Consider the following 8,134-nt stretch of genomic DNA (forward strand, 5'->3'; position numbering starts at 1 on the left):
CATATATATATATATATATATATATATATATATATTCAATTTAGACTTCTGAATGAGGTTTATAGTTTAGTAATAATGGTTAGGGTATATAATTTAGGAAGTTTTCCATTTAAGTTTTTCTTTAAGTGTATAAATTTGAAAATACATATTCCCTTTGTTTTTTTGTAAATTAATTTTTGAGATTTTAATGTTTTATTTTTTAATTTTTAGTACATTATGATTTTTTCTTTTGACTGTTAATGTTTATATCTTATTATATAAACCTTGATTTTCTAAGTCAGCCATTAACAAGATCGTGACACGTGTCAATTATAAACGTTAAGATGTTGACACGTGTCGTAACTAATGTTGTTAATATTTGGGTAAAATAGAAGTATTATTAACCCTATCAAAAAAAAGAAATATATAAAATAAATATTATAAAGAATTATATATTAAAAATTATTAATAAAATTAAACAAATAACCTAATTTCAGTTATGTCAATTTCGAGATTATATGTGGAAACTTGGTTTTTAAATTTACTAACTCACGTGATCATGATAAGTGTCAAGTAAAAACATAAGATGTCGCAACATGTTATATCTAATTTTGTTAATATTAAGATACAAATATAATTTTTAAACAACATTAAAAAATAATTATAAAAAATTAAAGAGAATTTTTGAGAAATACCCCTTTTGGTATACCCCTTTTCAAAAATACCTCCTTTATCTATCCATTTTCAAAAATACCCATGTTTAAATATGAAAAATTATAAAGTTTTATGTGGTTTATAAGATACTTCTATATACTTGGAAATTTGATACAAATGTTTTATAATGTTTAAAAGGTTTAAATCGTTTTTACAAGTTTTATAAGGTTTTTAAGTGGTTTTTAAAAGGGTTTATAAGGGGTTTGAAAGGTATTTATAATTTATTTTACGTTATTTATGAAAGATATATAAAAATTTAAACATATATAAAGGTAATTTGTGTGTATATTTATAAGTTTACACACATATTTGGATACATTTCAACATTTATAGTGGTTTTTTATAAAGTTTGAAATAAGAATATTTTTAAAAAGTGGTATGGAAAAAGGGTATTTTTGATAAATTAAATAGTAAAAAATTGATATTTATATAAGGGTTATATATTGAGTTTATAAATGAGCATTATAGTTTAGATTTTATAATTTAACGAGATTATTTATCGGTTTGGGTTTATTAAAGAAGAGTGAGATTTCTGTTTTACAATTAAACAAGGTTATTTCTCAGTCTGGGTTCATAAAGGAGAATTAGGATTTACATTTTACAAATAAATTAGATTTTGAGTTTAACTAAATACATAATTTTATTCATGATTTTTATTTTATAATATGTTATATTTGTTTAATTTTTAATTTCTGTATGAATGTATTATGCCATTGAGCAATTTCATTGTCTAATACATAAGGGTGAATAAAATATTTTCGAAAATAATATTTTTACCTTCAATTAAAGATAACAAAGTTCAATATAAATTGGAATATAGTAATTTTCAAAAATATTTTTTTAAAAAATATGTAGTTTTGTATAATTCGTATTTGAAAGATTTTTTAATGTTTTCCTCAACGATTCTATAATTTATTTTAGAATCTTTATGTTTATTTGCGTTGTTTATATTAATTTATTTACAAATGACTATATTTGTATTTAACATCATATTTTATATTGATGTTAATTTGAAAGAACTTTACCATCATATTAAATAATAATTAATTAATTTTCATAGTCTGAGAATGCTTTTTTGAAAAATTGAAAGTTAAGAAATATAATTTTTTACAAAATGGTATAATCATGTTTTAGAGGATAATTGCTAAATTAAGATTTTATAAAATATTTTAGCAATATTATGAGTAATGGTGAATAGCTCCCAAATAGCTCCCAAATGTTTTGGTGATTGTCAATTTGACATTACTAGATTTTTATAATTAACGTTTAATAACGAATTTTAAGAGATATATATATCTACATGTTTATTTGATACTTCAAACCAAATAAAATCTCTTTCCAAATGAAATTAATTTCTCTTATTTTTTTCCAAAAAAAAATTAGAAATTAATTTTTTATAAGGTATAATAAATTTTAATTTTAATTTAATTTTAAATAAAGATAACTCGTACTAAACTAGTTATAATATAAGGTATCATAACCTTAATAGCTAGCCATCTTGTTATAATCACTTGATTCAAGATGCTTTGAACTGCAAACCAAATATTTTGAAATCATTAGAGTCTAAACGCAAGATTTTAAGAACATAAATCTAAAAGTCGACAATGTGGAATTATACCTAGAGATTATGGTCAGGCCGATCCATGATTACTATTTTGAGCCAATGATTCTCTGATGTACTTGAGTGAGTCTACATTGGTCTACTTCCAAGTATGACCAATATTTCTGATCTCTCTTAAGTAGAATCAAGACATAGAGAATCTGTGAGCCATTGACACGTTACACAAAAGGTCTATTATATCTCCTTGATCACTGAGATATATACTAAAGAAATGGGTTTAGTGATGTTTGTATTTTCATGGGTCTATTATATTTCGAAACCTCATGCTTGGGGTATTACAAAACCAAGACTACCTCTTCCTTTAGCCGTAAACAATTAGATAGATCATACAACATAATACTAACCACAGTCTTACTTTGCATTGTGTCTCTCTTGTGTTGCTTCTTCCAAGATCATCTCAATTGTATTTTCTTCATACTGTGACAAAAACATTGAATGTTGTTATTTGATACTAAAGGGTTTTGAGACATTGCAAACGGTAACTTAAGACAAAACCATAGAACCTAGGGAACAAGATTATCTATCTGCTCCTCACATAGTATGCACATGAAAAAAATGTGCGTGATTCAGTTTCAATTCCTCCTTCGCATTCATCAGTAAACCTTAAAACACAAGTTCAACAAAAGAGCCATGAAGAACAGTTTTTGGCTAACTTGGTTATAAACCCATGACATCATTACTCTTATAGTCTAGCTAGAAGGCGTAATACTGTATATTTGAGTATCCTTTTAGCTTATCCCGCTTCATAGAAATAGTAGAGAATCATTAGAATATATTTATGCTATAAAACCAGAATGTTACATTTCATCATCAAAATTATACCAACTAATGGTTCAAGATTACGTATCAGACGCTGTTCTCCATTAGCCAATGAAAATATTCTCTCACTGGGCTTCATCCTTCATCTCACATAATCATACAACTGATCACACAGACACAACTTTTGGATAGAGGCAAGAACAGACCTCTTCCTCTTTAATAGTTTTGGCCAGCTTGTTTACTCTTTATGAGCTTTGTCCTCATCCCTACTAAGACAACAAACCAGAATTGAAACCAGATTAGGTAAATACTTCAACACCAAAGCTGTATTAAACAGTCACATTGTGCCAACTGTCAAGCACCTGGAACTTATTATACTCGGAACTGCAGTTACAGAGATGCCATTATCTATAAAAAATTGAGAAGACACACCTCAAGAAGTCCTTTCAAGAGTTTGATAGGGAAATCAGCGGTCTTGAAGTTATAGCTGTCAATTGGGCGGGCCGTCCATGGGCTTGTCCAGTCCAAACTATTATGGACGGACAATGGACACGCTATAGCTAATCATTGTACGCTATAGTTGAAGTCTTGGAGGGAATCTAAATTTCTCCATATTTTGATCCTAGCTAATTGAGATGTTTATAAGAAACGCTATAAAAGAAAATTGAAACTGGAAACAAAAAAACACAAGAAAAAGAAAAGGGGTTATGGGATACTATACGAGTGTCTACCATGTTGATAAGATCTTCAGGTTGTCTTGTCGCAAAGTATTCTTCTCACCGAAAAATGGGAGTTTAGGGCTATCAAGGCAATTAGGTAAGTCTTAGACAACCTAAAAGATATGAGCAATCTCAAAAGTTAAAAATTCCTAATAGTCACATTTTTGACTTTTTGTTTGTGACTTTGTGACTTTTTGTGACTTTTTGTAGTTGTACCTTCAACAAATTACAATCTTAACTTTCTACTAGTTAAAAACATCTACATCCTTGTGTTCTTCTAGTGTCTAGATTCCTTACTTGAAACAATTTCGAGTATTTAGAAGCTTAAAAACAAAACATCACATATACCTTGTGATTTCAGCAGAAAACTCAATGCTTGTTTTAATAAGTTTGAGCCTTTTGGATGATGCTTCGATTTTCTCTTCACAGCCATGAGCTAATGATCAGCTTAACACATGAATCCATGAACCTTAATCAAATACTACAGATAACTCCACCTTAGACCAACCCCATAATTGATTTAGCCTTCGACCAAGAATACTTTCATGATCATGAGTCTTTTACAACAGTCTCTGGATCCTCCTTGTATGCTTACAACGTCATGCCTTAGTCTATGAAATCCTCAACATGGCTCTGATACCACTTGTTGAGAATCGCATACCCCAATTCATCTTTGTATGAATCGCAGACCACGACTTTGTCCCAACTCCTCTTTGGATCATAGATCAATAACAAGACATAAACATAACACAAAGATTTAATGAGTTCCCCTCTGCGTGAGGGTACATCTCGTGTGGGAACCTTCTCCCATAAACATCTACTATCAATCAGTTAGATTTACACAACGCTCTAACAAGCGCTTACACTATGTTTCATATACAAAGCTTAGAGAGCAACAACAAAGAATCCTGAAGAAGAAAACATAGGTAAAGACACATGTTTACTTTCTTAGATGCTTTTCTTCTTCCTTTCTCTCTCTGTCTCTGATTCAACTCTCCCTTCCATGTTTCACCACGGAAACACCTCACTGAACCCCCAAGAAACAGCTCCACCATTTGTCTCTCATCAAAGTGTCATGGAGACAACTTAAACCTAGACTAGGTCATGTTCAGCTCTCAGCCCTCGGCCCCAGCCTAGCTACTGCTCCTTTCTCAGGGTTCAGAGCACTGTTGCATGCTCTCTACACAACGCCATGTGCATGCTCTCAGCACTACGCCCTGCGTTATGCCTTGCGGCTACAACTAGCCTCCAGCGTGTGACATTTTACATACATCATCCATCATGTTTCTTTAACCCTAGTTTCCCTTATATATTGAAACTCTAGTGCTTATGTCGGTTTACTCTTGCAGCATACACAACTCGGATCTTATATGGCAACTACAATAGTTGATAGATAATTATTAGGAATACGAGTAAATAATATTCGGTGACAACTAAGAACTAACCATACAACTTTTTTTCTTTATAAAACAAATTATAGACCTTCAATGAATATATAATCATCTATTTAATTAAAAAAAAACATAAGAAACCTCACTATAATAGTTTGAATCTAACCAACATTTATAGTGGTTAAGCAGTCAGAGAACTCAAAACTTGAGCTTTATTTATTGCGGTTTAAACTATACTTGACCTATATAATATACTAGCAGTTGATCCGCGCTGCGTGCAGGAAGTTTATAAATTTTTTTGTTAATTTTTAATTCATATTGTGATATTTTATTATCTATTTTCTAATTTATTTTCATAACAAATTATGATTATTTTCTTTTTAATTATTATCTAACAATACTCAAATTTGGATTAAAAGCATTTGATTCAATTTATGAAATATCATTTTTTTCTTTTTGATCATGTTATAAACTAATATTTCACTTTCAATTTTATTTTTCCTCTTTAAAATTTTATATATACAATTACATAAATGTTTTTTATTCTACCATAAATTTAAAATTTTCTTCCATTCTAAAACTCAGTAACACATTTAAAAATTTTAAACTATGATCGATTTAAAATGAAAGTTGAATTATATTATTATAACTAATAAAAAATTAATGTATTTTTTATTTTAACATTTCATTTAATTTACATAATTTATTTTTATTTATATAAATTTTCTATTAATTATATATGTAACATAAATATGCACTAAATGAATGATTTAAATTTATTTTAATGTAAAAACAAAAATGTGGCTTAGGTGGATGCTTAGGTGGAATCATGAGAAGAGAGAAAAGCTAACTTTATATATATAGATAACGGAATTAGCGGTTTAGATGATTGAGAATAATTAGTTGGACTTAATTGATGATTAAGTTTTCAAATCCCATTGTACTTGTAGTCCAATTATGGTACAATAAACCATTTTTTATATATAAACGTAACCTATATAATGTTGACATTATTTCGTGGATTTAATATGCCAAATTAATTTTTAAATTTATAAAAGTTTTTGAAGATGAGAAAATTTTATATAATTTAAACGTAGATTCAATAATATTTCTTTTTATTAATAAACGTTTTTGCATATATGGAATGGGAATTTGATTTCAGAATAAAAACATGGAACATAAAGCATAGAAAAATATAGTATAGAAAGTTATAAAATATTTTATCAATCCGGTAAGGGTGATTGCAATCCGAACATAAAGAGCATGGAACTAAAGAATAGCTTGAAGCCTTCTCCTATCATTCTTCTCGAACTCCCTTATTGTAAGAAACTTGAATAGGGTCTCTATTTCGTCTCTTTGATTCTTTCTAACATGGGAACATCCCTTGACATGGAAAGGTGTAAGATAACTTCTCATTTCCAGCTTGTGAAGATTTTGAACCTTAAAAGTAGATCCTTATTGGTATAAGTACTACTCGGTGAAATGTTTAAATGACACTGCAATATAGAATAACTGAACCTAAGACATACGACTGATGAGAAAACATATTACTAAAACAACGATTTCGAAAGAATAAAACATATGTACCATTTTGTTTCCTTTGATAGATACATTTGCCATTGTGCGTTGGTACTATCCCATACAAACTTCTTAGGCTGTTCATCGTATATGTAAAGTTTGGCAAAATCAGGTCTAAACTTATCAACCATTGGAGTAGTTTTTTTTTTTTTTTGGTCTCATTTGGTAAATGAAAAAATCACATTTATAGAAGAGATGCACCATAAACGGTTCAGGGCACTATTTTGTTTGGGCCAGTCCGATTAATACTCTCTTTGTAGAGATGCCTATTTATTAAAAGAAATTTTTTAAAAAATCACAATGTGTTTTACATACGGATTAATCCCTTGGTCAACGCGCGAGCAAACCGAAATCCGATGGGATAATTAGTTATTGGGTTCAAAATTTACAAAAACTGCCCTTCTCAATTCGAAAAGTTATTCATCTAGTCGATTGCCCGCGCTACGCGCGAAAGTTTTATTACATTGTTTATGAGTAATTGATTTGTATTTTATTTTGTACTTATTTTCTCCAATATAGCATACTTTTATTTTCTAACTCATAATCTATTTTATTTTAGTTTTGATAGCAGTTGAGAAATTAAGTGTGTATAGTATAAATCGATGGTGTAGGCGTAAACGGAAGTATTATGGAGAATCGTAAGAAAAATGTGTTATTAAGAATTCCACCAAATATAGATCTATATGATGTTAATATTGTGGGTCCTTTTAAAATGTTGGCCCAAATCTTGAGAATGATTTGTGGGTTTTGCGCATATTGTTGTATTTTTATTTATTGATTTGGCTATCTGTTGTTTATTATCTATTTATTTTGGTTTTTCATGTTTTTGTTTGTTATTTTTATTTTTTATATTATCTTTTTATATATTTCCATATATTTTTTAAGGTTTTTTTTTTGAATTTGACGTAATTTATGTATCGTTATGATCACTTCTATACTAATATATATACGTTTAGATTTCCCATATTATATATTTTCCGTATTTTCATATAAAATAACTTTAAAAATTAACATACTGTATTAGTATAATCTATCTTTCAATACTCAATTTTGGATTAAAAGCATTTGATTCAATTTATGAAATATCAAATTTGTTTTTTTCTTTATGATCATGTTATAAACTAATATTTCACTTTCAATTTTTATTTTTCATGTTCAAAATTTTATAAATACATTACATAAATTTTTGTTTATTCTGCCATGATTTTAAAATTTACTTCCATTCTAAAATCCAGTAACACATTAAAAAATTTAAACTATGATCAGTTGAAAATCAAAGTTAAATTATTTTATTACCACTAATAAAAATTTATGATATTGTTTTTCTTATTTTAAAATTTCATTATTTTATATCATTCATTTTTTATCTATAT

The sequence above is a fragment of the Capsella rubella genome, unplaced genomic scaffold (genome assembly GCF_000375325.1).
Source record: "Capsella rubella cultivar Monte Gargano unplaced genomic scaffold, Caprub1_0 scaffold_2, whole genome shotgun sequence".
Classification (NCBI taxonomy): Eukaryota; Viridiplantae; Streptophyta; class Magnoliopsida; order Brassicales; family Brassicaceae; genus Capsella; species Capsella rubella.